At 41.1% G+C, this 15,350-nt stretch overlaps 1 pseudogene; it reads right to left on the reverse strand.

Annotated features, from left to right (window-relative positions):
• The window catches only part of LOC110542421 (stabilin-2-like), a 52,673-nt pseudogene extending 38,041 nt beyond the window's left edge, over window positions 1–14,632 (reverse strand).
• Between the last annotated feature and the right edge of the window lie 718 nt (window positions 14,633–15,350).

Here is a 15,350-nt window from a genome sequence, read left to right on the forward strand (position 1 = left end):
TGCCTGATGTGTCTAAAACGAAAAGGGGGAACTGTAGAGAGCTGCGTAATGCTGCGCCTTAAAGATGGAGCTGGTATCCGCCTTCCACCTTCCCGATGGTGAGTGCTCTCTGTCAGAAACAACTCCATATTTGGCTAAGGCTGAGGATCTGGCTTGCTTCCAAATATGTGGACCTATCTGCATTGCCCACGTGGCACGCTGTGATTGGCTACCCAGAGGCTATTTAAGCTGTGGGCTGGCTTTCCCCAGGGTCTGATGATTGTTCAAGGTTCCTGAATAAACTGCATTGAAAAAGAAATCAGAGTAGCCATCTCTGGGGATTTTAAAAATTTACAGAGATTTAAATGAACAGAAATCAGACCTACCTGATGAACAATTTGGCCCAAAAACATGGTCAGCAGCACAGATTTCACAGGCTGTTCCCCAAAGCCAGCCTCCAAAACACAGGTGGGAGACATCAGGGCCAAGGTCATACCTGGTGACTCCTATTTTATCCAGAAAGCCCCCAGGCAACCCACTGATGGCCTGGCCATTGTGTGCTTCACAAATTTTCCTTTCCCCTGGGCCTTTTTTTCCTCAGGCCCATTGAAATCTGTACATGTCATAATGTACAAATTTTGTTGCTTTTTCCCTTAATTTCTCTCTTTTTTTTGGTTTTGTTTTGTTTTCAATGCATCTTGATTGCTCCACTTCTTCCAGTCCGCACTCCTCAACCTTCCCTCTCTCTAAGATCCACTGTTCCTCTGTTTCTCTTCATAAAAGAGCAGGTCACCCAGGTATACCAACCAAACATGGCATAACAAGATGCAATAAGACTAGGCACAAGTCCTCATAGCAAGGCTGAATGAGACTGTGTTGAAAAAAAATGGTCCAAAGAGAAGGCAACAAAGTCAGAGACACCTCCTCTCCAACTGTTAGGGTGTCCCACAAAACCAACAAGCAATTTTTTTTCTCTAATGTCTAGACCCTATGGAAGAAATCCATCAGCCCAATAGTATAAACAGATAGTAAGTGCTGTCAGTTATCACACTTTCACCCAAGGACAAAATAAAACCACTTTCAGTTCTGTTCAGAAGGCAGCTGAACTCAATCCCCTTTAGAAGTATCTGTGTTCAATTCCTCCACAGTTTGAAATTCACAAGAGTCACTTTTGGTTAGCTAAAGAAATTCTTCAATGGCCACATGTCCCTGGTTGGCTCAGGATTAGAAGCAAAGCCCCCAGGCTAGTCTAGTAGCAGGGGTAAGTGCTACCAGTAGCAAGAAGTGACAACTTTAAACCTCAAATGGATTCATAATTTAGATTTACATAAATGACCTCATTGTATAACTTCAAAGAGGCTTATTCCATAGGTCTTTCTTCAAGTTTTAGTGGTGTATATATAAGGGTGAATGTTCCTATTGTTGTACATGGTGAACTCATTTTATTTACACTGTTACTGTTAGAGACTTCTATCGTGGGCTGTCGTGAAAGAAGATCAACAGGTAGGAAAAGGGGAAGTGGCATTTCAGGAGCAGTTCTCTGAACTTACTTGGCAAGAGCATCTTTTGGTTCCTTCCATGCTGTAATTGCAAATTCCCCTGCCACTGCATGGTGATGCTGCTCCTCCTGGGAACTCTGGAATAATTGAACAGACAAGAAAAATCCATCCATTCTAGCCTGATCAAATGCATGCTGCAAGATGCAGTTGACACCGACAGTGTGCCACTTAGTGGTTAGGTCCCAGGGAAAAAGCAATGAAGATCCTGTCTGTCTGATCACAAGTTAGAGGCCAACCTGGAACTTACTCCACAAGTAAGTTCAAGGCCATAAATTTAATGGCTGTAGAAGTAGCTTTTTGCTGGAGCCCTTGCAGAGGTGGGGGGACTGCTGAGGGATTGAGAATTGGACTTAGGAGTAGCAGGGGTGGGGCTAATATGGCACATGAGGGTCACTTTTGCCATTCCATGATGTTCTTATTTTTTTTAATGATTTTATTTTTATCGCTTGTTTGCCTACAGGAGAGGTCTATGTGAGGGTTAGATCCCTGGGAACTGGAGTCACAGGTAGTTGTGAGGCTCAACATGGATGCTCGGAATCCCTGGTCATCCAGAAGAACAGCCAGTGCTCTTAACTGCTGAGCCATATTTCCAGCCTCCCTCAAATATGTACTTATTAAGGTGAGCAAAGGGAGCCATATTTCTCCTAGAGCTGGTTGAAAACAAGCAACCACTTTTCTTTTCAGTGTAGTTATGACCAACAATTACCAGAGGCTTTTCTAGTTACCAGACTGTCTACCAAACATCACATGCATGCTGAGTCAGAGGGACACACACCAAGGTAGCCAGTAACTACCATGCTCCAGCCCAACAGAATGTAAAAGAATTGTTAGTGGTGGAAGTTTAAGGTATGTCTGCTGTGATGGTGAGAGAGTTTCCTCTCCTCTTATGTGTTGTTTGGTCTGTGTGTGTGTGTGTGTGTGTGTGTGTACATGTGTTATGTTAACATGGATTTAATGTCAATTTGGGTGAGTTCATACTGTCTGTCCTCAGAAGGGAATGCTAGGCATGTCTAGATGGGACCCTTCATTACTTTTCCAAGAGAGTTGCTATAAAAGGCTGACATCAACCCCTGACTTCCTATCTCTCTGTGTGATCTCTTTTTCCCACATGAGTTCCTGCCATCTTGCAATACAGTCATGAGGTACCTCACCAGAGTTGGGCTCTACCCCAGCTATGCCTCAACTCCAGAACTGTCAGTTAATACTCTTTTTTATAAACTTAGGCTGCAGCAGGTTATAGTAAAAGAGCACCTGACAGGCACAGAAGTACAGGATATAAATATTCAGACCACAAAAACAGTTCTTAGGTAAGGTAAGTTATAAGCACAGAGAAAGGATATTCTCTGACAGACACTGGTGGTTCTCAGTATGTTGGTCTTTCAACAGATGGTTGGTAGGCAATTTGCAGATATTGTAGAAGTGACACTTGAGTTGTCCCATTGGACAACACATTTGCAGGTGTTTACTCTCTGCATCCTTCTATTCAAAATATAAGTGGCTGAGACATTTCAATTTTTTTTCAAGAGTGTTTTACTGTGTTGCTCTGGCTACTCTGGAACTCTGCATGTAGACCCATGTGGCCTTGGGCTCACATAGGTTCCTCTACCTCCTGAGTGCTAGGATTAAAGGTATTTTGAATCCAGTTTTCAGCAGTAGTGGCAAAGCCACTCTACAAAGCCATGCAGATGCTCTAGGCTCTGTTGTGTTGTGTTATTGTGATGGACTCTCATTAAACAACCAGTCAGGGACAGGATCATAACACCGGTGACAAAAACATTCGGAAAGTGGGAGAGAAAAAGCCATCCTACTCAAGCTACACTGACAGTCATTTTTGAAAATGTGATGTTGGTATGAAAAAATCCTAAGTGGAAGTCATTTTGGTATCATTAATATTGCCTTCATCCCTTAAAGAAAAGTTAAATGAAAGGAAGGAAGGAAGAAAAGAAAGATAAAGAAAAAAGAGAGGAAAAGGAGAAGGAAGGAAGGAAGGAAGGAAGGAAGGAAGGAAGGATGATAGCAAGAAAGAAAAAAGGAGGAAAGAGAGAGAGAGAAAGATGGAAGAAAAAGATCTGGTCTGAGCTGTTCAGCAACTAAAGATGCAGGAGAGAAGTCTGGTGGAAAAAGCCTGGGCCTGGCAATTAGGACCTTTCAGATTTGAATGCCAGCTTGAGCTTTTATGGCCATGTCCCTTTCTCCTCTCAGTACAGCCCATGTCTGGCTCTGAGATTCACCTCCTTGCTGTTCCCTTGGTAGGGTGATCTTGGGGCAGAAAGATAGGTGACAGTAAGTGTAAACTACTGCAACTCTGGCTGGATATCTGGATATTTTCTTTCTTTGGGATTGGCATGGTAAACAGTTAATGACAGTCAGGAAAAAATAAATTAAATAAGGAAATAAAAATTAATATGTTGGGGGCACAGACCTGTCTCTGTGGGGAGCAGAGGGTTGGTCATCAGCCTGATGAGGGCTAAGATTTTTACAACTCAGCTGAGGACACCTTGTAAAAGGCCTGGTCTCCACAGCATGCCCTACTGGAGACGTTCAGAATTTATTTCAAATAGCCTAATTTTGAGAGGACAGATTGGTTTCCCTTTGCCTCAATGGACAGGGCTGGTAAAATTATAAATGGAAGTCTTTGTTAACAAAAAGTTGGGGAGAGAAAAATGAACAGACATTTCTTAAGCAGGAACCAGGAAAGCTCTTGGGATGTGTGTGCATGTGTGTGTGCAATTTTTATGGGCCTTTTCTAAAGTGCATAAAGTCTCTCCTAGTCTGGAATAAACCCAAGACCCGTCAAAATAGCTAAGACAGTGTTAAGGATGCAAAGATTCATCAGAGGCAAAGCTTACAAAGAGAACTTAAGAACTAATAGTACAGAGCCTGGTGAGGTGCTTGCCACCAAGCCTAAGGAGTTTGATTCCAGAAACCAGTGTGGTGGAGGGAGAGAACTGATTCCTGCAAATTGTTCTCTGAGTCTCCTCACATGCTCACTGTTGCAGACCAAACACACACACACACACACACACACACACACACACACACCCCTAAGAAACACAAAAGATACAAGTTTTATCAAACAGCAAACCAAAGTAGCATTTACAATATTTGAACTCAGTGAAAGCTATCTAGGCAGAAGCAATAAAGAGAAAATAATAGTTAATTAAAACCAACAGAGAGGACACACATTTCAGAAAGAGACTGAGAAAGTGACAATCCTATTCCATATATTAAAGAGGGGAACAAAGACAACAGTGTTTAGAAAAGCCAAACATTTACAGATAAAAACACATTAGAGTCATAACAAAAGGTATCCATTTAACAGTTGCCCAAACACTGACAGCAAAATGTTCAGTCTAACAACAGGCAGTAAAGACAAAATAAAACAAAGAGAAAATTCTGGATACACCAAGAGAGTATGGGTGAGCTGTGTGACAATGTCAAGTGGAAAGGAGAAAAGATACTGAAAATTAAAAGTCAGCATTTCACAAACATGATGGAGATGCTACATGCCCCTTGCCTAGCTTGCAAAGAAAGAAGGCAATGTGGTGAAGATTGCACATGACCACAAAACTTAAAATCAATGACAAGATCATCTTACAAGCTGGAAAATTCAATGTGTAGTGAGAACTGAGTTACCATGACAACAACTCTCTGCTTGTACTCAAGTACACCTAGAAAACAGTGGAGCATTTATTTTCAAAATACTAGAACAGAAACACTATTGCAATCAAAAATACGACCTAAATGATATCTCTAAAGAACAAAGGCATAACAAAGAATTTTTTTTCAGTTATACAAAAGTTGAAAGATAAATGTAATTAATTGGCTAGGAAGAAGCAATATGACAGCAGATACAGATCTTGAGTCACACAAAGGAATGGAAAATGCTGGACATTATCATTATGAGCAACAAAACAAAACAACAACAACAACAAAATAACCAATGGCTGGTTAAGGACAAATAGCTAATGCTGTATTGTCACACTTCAGGGAAGGACAGAGAACTAGAGCATCAGGCCTGGGATGCAGAAAAGGATTTGTGATGTTGTAGATGTCTATGCATTGGGTGGTGTAATATGACTTGAAGGCAGACTGCAGAAAACAAGGGGTGTTTTTATGTACACAGAAGCAAATGCTTAATCCCCTAAATAAACAGTACAGCAAATACATCAACAAAGAATATAAATAGATTATATAATATAATTAAGAGGGAGGCAAAGATGCAGAGGAAGCAACAGAGCAGTTTCACATAATGGAAGGCAAATCAGGCAGTGAATATAAACCTGATATATTAGGCATAAATGGTCAAATACCTTAAATAAAAGGTGTGGGTTTTCACACTAGATGAAAAGTTAAGAACTTAGATGGCTCAGTGGAAGAATGCTTGTCTCACAGTGTGAAAACTGAAGTTCAGATTCTTCAATCTCATATAAGGGCCAGGCTGAGAAAGAGGATCTCACACCAGCTGGCTAGCTAGACTAGCTGCATTGGTGAACTCTGAATTCAACTGTTAGGCTCTACCTCAATGGTGGAAAGCAATTGAGGAAGGCTTGCAACATCTGCCTCAGGCCTCCCTATAAATAGTTCATTCAGGCAAAAACCACACACACACACATGCAAAATATATTAAGAACTAACTATATTCTGTCTATGGAAGACTTGCTTTATTTCCTTTCTTTCTTTCGTTCTTTTTGAGGCGGGGTCTCACTGTGTTGCCCTGGCTAGTCTGAAACCCACAATGTATCCTAGGACACCCTCAGATTTCACAGACAATCGTTTTGCATCAGTTTCCAAAGTTCTGCAATTACAAGTATGTACTCTCGTACTTTAAATACAGAGACTCAAAAATGTTGAAGATAAAGGAGATAAAAGGATATAGAGCATCACCTGTGAATGAGAATGGCCCCATAAATTCATATATTTGAAGGCTTGTACCCAGTGGTAGGACTGTTTTGGAAGAGACTATGAGGTGTGGCCTTTTTGTGGGTGGTATGTCACTGGGAATGGGCTTGAGGCTTCGAAAGTTTATGCTAAGCCCAGTCTCTCCCTCTCTCTCTGCTTTCAACTTATAGAGTTCTCAGCTATTTCTCTAACACCATGCCTGCTGGCCATGATGCTTTCTGGTATGAGGGTCATGAACACATACTCTGAAACTGTAAGAAAGCCTTAAGTAAACATTTCATTTTGTCTCTATTGCTGTAAAAAGATGACATGTCTTGGAATGTCACGACATCATTTTACAGCAATAGAAAAGTAACTAAGACACCACCAATCACAAGGGGGGATGGAGTTAAGTAAACAAGGAGATTTCAGAAAGGGACATTTTTAAAAGAATAAGAAAGTTTATTTCACAATGTTATAATGGCAACTCAGGAAAGAATATACATCATAATTTTAATGAAACTGATAATAGTCATAGTCTATACACTAAAATGTCATAAAACCCCAAGGAGAAGCTGATAAACCCACAGAGTCACAGAGGTCTATACCTTTCTCTCAATAACAGATGGAATAAATTAGTCATCAAATCTTTAAGGCTAGAGAAACCTTGAACAGCCCTTTTAATCAACTTAACCTAATTAACACTTACAGAGCATTGCCTAAGAACTGCAGATCACCACCCCGCTCACCCCCCCTCCTTTTTTAAGAGCAGACAGTCCATTTTCCAAGATAAGTGATATTTCTGGGTTCTAATACATGTCTCCCAAAATCAGAGAGACTGAAATCTTATCAAGATTGCTTTCTGACCACAATGGGATTAAATGAGGTAGAGAGGCAAGATAACAACAATTAAATCCTAGCAGAACACCACAGTAGAAATTTATGAACAGACACATTATGCAAATGAAGTTACTGGAGTAATCAAAATGACTGAGAGTCTGAGCTGAAAGACATACTCTATTCAGTTTCCATGAAGCACGGTAATGACTGAGAGTAATTTCTCCCCTCAGCAAGATAAATCTTCGTACTACTGAAGGGCCAAATATTCAGAACTGATTCCAGAAGAGAAACACACACATATGGTTAACTGTTTTCTAGAAAGCCTTCTGAGGAAAAGGTTCCTGGATCTGAGTGTGACAGCCCATGCACCAAAGGTGGAGTTAGGAGGATCAGGAGGCTAAGGTCATTCTCAGCTACATATTGAGTTTGAAGCCAGCCTGGGTTACATGATATCTTGTCACACAAGAACACTTGCATGCATGCATACATGAATGAACATTCAGAAAAACAAAACAAAACAAAACAAAAAACAACAACAATAACACCTCTCCCAAATGTTGCTGGAATTATTGGAAATAGTTGGAACTGAGCTTTGATCCATCCCTTTCTTCAGATAAAAGGGCTGTTGTAACCTAAACATAAACCTAAAACTGTGAACCTTCTAGAAGAAATCCTGTGAGATCCTATGTCAGTCAAAAATTTCTAGACATAATACAAGGAACACTATCTGTAGAAGAGAATCCCCTTCCCTGGCCTCAACATGATGGAGGAGGATTTCCTTGCAAAGATGCTGTTAAGACAGTGCAAAGGTGAGAAGTGTGAGCAACTATTTATGAGTCACAATTTCCATAAACAGCCTGTGTCTAATATCCTTAAAGAACTCTCCAAGTTTAATGGTAAAAGAAAAACTGACTGCAAAAGTGTGCAAAGAGAAACAAAAGCCTGGACCTCAACTGAAAGCACATCTAACAGCTGTAGCCCACATCCTGCACTGCAATTTCAAAACCCCAAACTCTACCTGCTTTTCCAGAGACCTTATAATTACAGGACCACTAGATGGGGCCCCTCACCAAGACCTTGCTCGCCAACTCCTCTGAAAGCACAGGCAACATCAGTAAACTGCACCCTAAAATTTGTGCTCTATTTTTGACTCTCACTGTGCACACTTGTACGACCACTTTGGAAAGTAGTTTGGCTTTTTCTCAGAAATTGGAATTAGTTATACCTCAAGATCCAGGTATACCACTCCTGGTCATAAACTGAAAAGATGCTCCAACATACCACAAGGACACTTGCTCAACTATGTTCATAGAAGCTTTATTTGTAATAGCCAGAGACTGAAAACAACCTAGAACCCCCTAAGTGGAAGAATAGATAAAGAAAACATGGTACATTTACATAAGAGTAGATTAAAAACAATGATATCATGCAATTTCCAGGCAAATGGAAAGAACTAGAAAAGATCATCTTGAGTGAGGTATCCCAGACCCAAAAAGATAAACTTGGTATATACTCACTTATAAGAGTATGTTAGCCATAAAGTATACAATAACCACGTTACAAGGACTCCAAGAATATAAGTAACAAGGAGAGCCCAAGAGGGTATACTTGAAACTCACAGAGTAGGGGAAATAAAATAGGCCATTAGGGGTGGACAGATGGAGGTACCTAGTTTGGAGAGCACAGAGGAGCAAGAGGGATCAACTCAGGGAAGGACAGAGGGAGAGAGAGTTGTGAGAGAGAACTGAAATCTGTGGGTGTGGCCATCTCTGGGACAAGCTAGAAACCCCCAGGAATCTATGAGGGTGACCCTAGCTAAGACTCTTAGCAATGGGGGAAATGGACATCTCCTGTAATCAGAACAGATTTCCAAGGGGACAGGGACACCAACCCAAGCGTGAAACCTTAGACACACAGCTTGTCCTGCTTATGAGAGTTGCAAGTGTCGAGTCTGAGCAGAAATTGAGCGAACAACTCAGGTTGAGACCCATGCCATAAAAGAGAGCCCACGCCTGACACTGTTAATGATACTCTGCTGTACTTGCAGACAGGTGCCTAGCATAACTGTCATCTGAGAGGCTTCATCCAGCTGTTTCCACTGATGGAAACAGATGCAGACACACAGCCAAACATTAGGCAGAGCTTGGGGAATCCTGGAGAAGATCAGGAGGAAGGACTGAAGAAGCCAGAGAGGTCAGGAACACCACAAGAAAACCTAAAGAATCAACTAAGCTGGCCCATGGGAGCTCACAGAGACTGAACTGGCATACAGAGAACACACATGAGACAGACCTAAGCTCTCTGCACATATGGAACAGTTGTGTAGCTCAGTCTTCATGTGGGTCTCATCACAGCAAGAGCAGTGGCTGTCTCTGACTCTGTTGCCCATTTTGGGATCCCTTTCCTCTAACTGGGATGCCTTGTGTAGCCACAAGAGGACATGTGCCAATTCCTATTGCAACTTGATATGCCAAGGCAGGTTGGTATCCATGGGAGGATATCCTTTTCTGGCTGGGGGGGGGGGGATGAGATGAGAGGGAGGGACTATAAGGAGGGAGGGAGGGGAAGCTGAGATCAGGATGTAAAGCAAAGTTAAAAAAAAAAGTTTCAAGAACCTGATGCCTGAGACAGACTTTCTATATTCTGTTTTTGTCACACCAGACATTTTACTCCATTCCAGCATGGGTCTGTGTAGGCAATAACATTTGTGAATGCACTAGTCACCAAGAATGATTTTGAATCTCAATTATTTGGTGACCTGGCAACTTTCTAAGATTTTCTCTGTCCAGAAAGGCAGATGAGCGGATCTGTTACAGGAATGAAGCAAATGCCTATTTAATCTGTGCGTCCAGACAGGAAAAACTGGTGACCCACACAAGTGAGCTTTTGTGAGAATTATCTACAATCTATGAAATGCTGAAAGTTGGTCTAAAAATACCATTAGTTATCTGTAGTTATAAAAAAAAAAGATAAGTAGTTACAATTAGGTAATGTCCACTCAGGTTAGTCAACTCTCCATTTGACTTTCCATGAGTGGCAACAATATTTAGGGCTTGCTGAGTTTTAGAGGTCAGTTTGTAATGAGCCTTGGCAAGTGTGTTCACTGAGTTGAAACATTTTAATTTACTTATGGAAAACTGTTTGAATAAATGAGGATGTTATAAAAAAGAAATAAGCACATTAAAGGTATAAATAATACAATAAAAGGCTTAATTCAATATTTAGAATGGCTAGAGAAATAAAAAAATATAGTTACATCAATTTTAATCATGGATCTCCAGCAAACAGGGTCCTTATACACTGATAAGTAAAAATACATTGGAGAGGTGGCTCAGAGGTTAAGGGTGCCTGTCAAACCAAATAATCTGAGTCCAGTCACTGTGACCCACATACTGGAAGGAGAAAGCCAACTCTCCCAAAATTGCCCTCTGACCTCCCCACACTTGACACAGCACAGAATAACACCAATAATAATTATAATAAATACATAAAGTTTAAAAAACTGGTTGGATACTTCAGAAAGTGGCTTGGAAGTGTTTTGTTGTTGTTTTTGTTATTTTTGTTTGTTTTTTGTTTTGTTTTAAGTTTAATGTATAACCTAGCTTTCATATTTCTAGTTATTTATCAAAGTGAAAGAAAAAATTAAAAATGACCCACACCTAAATGTCCACAGCATCTTTGTTCTTATTTGTCCTAGACTGGAAACAACCCTGAATGTCTCTGGCTTAGTGACTAAACTGTGAGCAGTCACACAATTCCCCACTGTGGAGAATTATGACCAACTGCTTGACCTGGACTGCAGCTTGCTAAGTGAAAAAAGCCTGGCTCTTCTAGAAGCAAGGCTGGGGTAAAGCCAGCCCTGTGCAATCATGAGGACTTGGGTTTGGATTCTCAGAACCCGTGGTAAGTCAAGACCAATGAACATTCACTTGTGAGCCCAGCTCTCCTGTGCTGAGATGAAAGGCAAAAAAGGAGAATGTTCAGAAGCCAGGGCCCAGCTGTGCTTTAAGGTACCTAAGAGAGTGGTATACACAGCAGCACAAGGAGGAAGACATGGTCTGACAACAAATCCACATGCCTGCACACACACACACACAAGCACACATATACACACACAACCTACACATGTGTGGGTATTGTTATCAATTTACCTGAAAGGAAAGTGAGACACAGAGGTGTCAGATAACAAAGTCACACAGCCATGAGCATCACAGGGAAGGATTCTCCATGACTCTATCTCTAGTTTGTCATGGCTTCTCTGTACGATTGAGTATACTATTTTCCTAGTCAGTGGGTTTTTACAAATCACTGATTCAGCCAATGGAATCATTTAATACTTTCTGAGTGCTTAGTATTACTTTCCAGGTTGGCTTCTCTTTGTGTTTTCTGAGGAAAGTAAAATAATGTTTAGCCAGGATAGAGGGAGGGACTGTCAAGTCTTACTTCAAAAGAGGAGTATCCGTGAGTGTCTGTCTTTGAAATCGGTGCCCCTCCAACCGAAAGCCTGATGTTTGCTTGAGGCTCTGCTAAGAATGAAGGCCAGTTGGAAATGTCTGTCCCCTAAGGGTTTCCCCAAAGACCAGAAAGTAACCAGTCTGCTGTAGGTGAGACATTTTTCCTCTGCGGAGGCTGCTTTCTCCTTGACCAGCTTATGGCTCACTAGTGTGAGAACTCACTGCTAGGAAATGTATCCCCAGAGATTTCTGTGTTGAAGTTTGGATTCCAGTGTGATGATCTCAGGGAGTGGCACCTGTTAGTATTTTGGAACACAGCCTGTGTTAGTTATCCAGAGACCTATGATGTCATCGTGTTGTGGCCAAACCTGGAAGGTGTGGTTACCTTCCAACTTAAATGGCCCACCCCAACAGGAGGTCTCTCTCTTGACCCCTCTCTCTCTTACTCACTTACTTTTTCTCTCTTACTTTCCCTCTCTCTCTGGGGTGCCCCCCTTTCTATTTCCCTTACCTCCTCTCTTCCCCCACCATGTCCTGCTACTCACATCCTCCATGTCCCTCCTAATAAACCTCTCAAAGAGAATATCGGTTTTCCCCCCTGCTGCTTCTATTTTTAATTTATAACAGCACCTTTTGGAAGTGGTTAGATGTAGTCTAGCAGGCAAACAGGGAGCTTTGGGAAAAGGACAGCAGCAATATGGGGATAAAGCATGTTCATTTTTTGGCTTAGGTGGGTCTCTTAATAAGACCTAAAAACTATGCAATTGGTTTTAAAATAGAAGAAATTAAAGCAAAAGTGAACATTTGTTTACTGCATCTGAGATAATTCTGTGTCACCTCAGGTACTGCTAAGAGTATAGGTAGCAAAACGGCCATTCTCAGCATCTGCATTTGAAAGAAAAATCTCAGAATTTCCTCTAGGGCATATTTGTGATGCCTTGTGAGGCTGAAGTAGCTGATGAGACTATTTTAGGTTATTATCATGGTTCCTTTAGGTCACTGCTGGTGGGTGGCCTTTTCTGTGTCAAGGGCTTTCTCATGTATCATAACTGCCAGCAAATCACCAGCTGGTCTGTTGCTTCAAAACAAGAGAATTCATTTCCTGCCCAGCAAGAGGTGCCACTCCCACCCTCCAGAGAGCCTTATCTGTTAAGAGATTGCCTAGCCCAGGCAGTCTTAGCTCACTGCACAGCACCAGTAGAAAACACACCCTGATATGCAGGCAACACTCTAGTCTGCTCGGGAAACAGACATGAGCTAAGTTGCTCATGTGAGCTCAGCACTGTGTACCCCTCAGAGCATATATACATTGGCAGAACAGCATGGCTCTTGATCCACAGATCCCTTAGGTATTTGTAAAGTGTGTGGCACCTAGCAAGGAATGTGAAGTAGGAGATCAGGGGCTGGGTAATGTAAATATCACAGCACAGAAAAACAGTCTCACTGAATATAGCAACACTAAGCTGGACAGAGACCACTTCTTTTTTAGAGGCTGAAGAGAAGGGTTGGCCACTACAAGTGTTTACTGCTCCGGCTCCTGTTCTGATGTGGGCACCTACATGCATGTGATGTGTATAAACTCTAACAGGGAAACACACATTAAAATAACTCACTAACTAAATCTTAAAATGGCCATTTCACTTTGAAATGGATTTTAAATGAGCTTTAGTGTGTGTGTGTGTGTGTGTGTGTGTGTGTTTATGTGTGTGAGACTCCATTGAACACATCCAGATTCTTATCTTGCTGTAAAAAACCATTGTGTTCATGACTAAATACTAAGAAAAGGGATGTAAATGAAAAACAATTGGTTTTGTGGCAGGTAAAATATGGGCTATTCAGTGCAAATGTGGTGGTATGTGACTGCCACCTGACCAATAAGGAAACTGAGGCAAGAAGATTGCCAGGACTTAAAGGTCAGCCTGGGCTATATAGTGAGCTCTGGGACAGCCTGTGCTACAGAGCAAAACTCTGTTCAAATGTGATTAAACTGCCAAGTTAAAAATACATTCATACATCATATACGTGTGTATATATATATGTATGTATCTTAGCTAACTCAGGCCCATCAAGAGAAGCACCCTGTTCTTTTTTATATAATATTCTATATTAAAATATTTGACTTCAAAAAAATAGGTTTCTGTATAAGCATGGTTGAAAAGTAGAGGTAATTTTAATGAGGGTGAATCAGATTAAATTGTAGTATAAACATCTTTCCTACCTTAGGAACCAATTTCTTCCATCCACCTCAAGTGAGATTGCATGCCTTATTCTCATTTTTAGAAGACAATGGATAATTTGTTTGTTTGTTTTCATTTTGCTTATGGTGTTTTCCGAATTTTCAGGACTGATCATTTTTTCCCAGAATGAGGCATTATGAAAATACTTTTCCCTGAGATGCTATTGATGGATGTGTTTGTTGTCAGAATATAAAGGAAGCCTGAGTCCATCTGCTTCCAACAAAAGGTCAGAGGGAGGTTGTGAATGTGCTTCCTCAGAATAGAGGAATGGACCCATGTCAGCAGCCCTGAGCTGGCCTTGTCTCTTTGGAAATGCAAAGTGATAGTCAAGACCCTGATGGTCATGGCCATAGAGTGGGTGAGCAGCCAGCCAAGGAAAGGGCTAATCTAACTTCCTGAGCCTAAGGAAGGAAAGTCCTTTGTGACACTTGCCTTGTTTAGAATATGAAGATAAAGGGTAGTACCTTTTGGCCTTACTAGAGAACTGAATAGTTGTTAGGCATCCATTTTCATGTTCCACCTCACTGGTAATGATCTTGTTCATAGGAAATTCCTGAGCTTTCAGAAGAAAAATCTGTTTGAGCACTTCTGATCCTGTGGGAAAACCTTGATATATTTGCCAGCACATGGCATTGCAGGGTATGACAATGGCTAAGGGTTTGAAGTCCTGTTTGCAGCTCATGTTTTAGATAATGTTTATGCTTACTAAAGGACTCAGAAAAGGGCATCATTTATTTGTCTCTTATTATCAGACATATATTTTGAAAATGCTTTCATGTATTATGGTTGTGATGTGCCATTCTTTCTTTAGACATGCTAAGTTTCCTAATACACCTCAGTCACAGCTTATTCTTGTGTATGCTATGGCAAGCCAACAACTACATCACATTAGTTTATTGAGGCAGAAAGAGAAGAGCAGATGAAAAAACTCTTTCCAGTCTAGCAAGGAGGCAATGAGAAATGGATGCCATCACAGATATATTTGGCACCAAAAGCCATCCTTGAACTCTGAAAATATGGGACTACTCTGAAGAAAACAGACTTGATCACTTGAGTTAGTCTTTGGATGTGTGTGTGTGTGTGTGTGTGAGAGAGAGAGAGAGAGAGAGCAGAGAAAGAGACAGAGACAGAAAGAATTTTATCTTAAGATAATTGATGTGGTAAAACCCAGCCCACTATGGGTAACACTATTCCATACACAGGAAATCCTGAACTGTCTAAGAGGGGCAAAAACAAGTTTAGCACAAGCAAGTGAGCATGCACATACACCTTTCTTTGTCCTCTTGACTGCGTGTTTAACTATTTGAAGTTCCTATCTTGCCTTCCCCACAATGAGGCATGTGATCTGGATTTATGAGATGAAATATTTTTTTTCTCTTCTATGTTGCTTTGTAGTCAAA

The sequence above is a fragment of the Meriones unguiculatus genome (assembly GCF_030254825.1).
Source record: "Meriones unguiculatus strain TT.TT164.6M chromosome Y unlocalized genomic scaffold, Bangor_MerUng_6.1 ChrY_unordered_Scaffold_35, whole genome shotgun sequence".
Taxonomy (NCBI): Eukaryota; Metazoa; Chordata; class Mammalia; order Rodentia; family Muridae; genus Meriones; species Meriones unguiculatus.